Genomic DNA, 1190 nt, shown 5'->3' with positions numbered 1-1190 from the left:
AAAAAGAGATCATAGAGGATTTCAGAAAATGGAAAGATATTCCATGCTCCTGGATAGGAAGAACCAACATTGTGAAGATGGCCATACTCCCAAAATTACTGTACAGATTTAATGCAATCTCCATCAAACTGCCACCAACATACCTCACAGACCTAGAGAAATCATTCCTAAAATTTATCTGGAACCAGAAAAGACCTTGAATAGCAAAGGCAATCATGGACAATAAAGACAAGGCAGGAAGCATTACAATTCCTGACTTGAAATTATACTACAAGTCTACTGTGATATAATGAGCATGTTACTGGCAACAAAATGGACCTGAGGATCAGAGGAATAGATTCGAAAATGCTGAAGCCTCTACGAACACACTCAGCCACCTTATCTTTGACAAAGTGGCCAAACATACTCACTGGAAGAAAGATAGCCTCTTCAACAAATGGTGCTGCAAAAACTGGCTCTCCACATGACAAAAACTAAAACTTGAACCAGGTCTATCACCATGCACTAAACTAAAGTCAAAATGGATTAAAAATCTAAACATTAAAGCAGAGACTCTAAGTCTCCTGGAAGAGAAAGTAGGAGGAACTCTTGAAGACATAGGGGTAGTCAAATACTTCATGAACAGAAATCAAATCACATGGGAAACAGTTGAAAGAATTAACAATTGGGACCTGCTCTCACTGAGAAGTTTTTTTACATCAAAAGAAATTACAAACAAAGTGAAAATGCAACACACAAATTTGGAAAAAATCATGATGATTAAGAACTCAGACAAAGGTCTGCTCTCTAGAATTTATAAAGAACTAAAAAAAACTAAGGTCCCTAAAGTTAAAGACCCAATAAAGAAGTGGGCATCCGAGATGAACACATGCTTCTCAAAGGGTGAAAATAAAGAAGCGAATAAATATATGAAAAAATTCTCCACATCACTAGCCATCCGCGTAATGCAAATTAAAACAACATTGCAATATCATCTCACCAGAGAAAGAATGATTATCATAAAGAAATCAACCAACAACATATGTTGAAGAGGCTGTGGGGAAAAAGGAACCCTTCTCCACTGCTGGTGGGAATGTAGACCGTTGCAACCATTATGGAAATCAGTATGGAGACTCCTTAGAAAGTTGGACTGGAAATCCCCTTTAAACCAGCTATTCCTCTACTGGGAATTTCCCAGAGGATCTGAAAAC

This window comes from Octodon degus, unplaced genomic scaffold (genome assembly GCF_000260255.1).
Source record: "Octodon degus isolate 3935 unplaced genomic scaffold, OctDeg1.0 scaffold00392, whole genome shotgun sequence".
Taxonomy (NCBI): Eukaryota; Metazoa; Chordata; class Mammalia; order Rodentia; family Octodontidae; genus Octodon; species Octodon degus.
Note: the sequence above shows the minus strand (reverse complement) of the source record.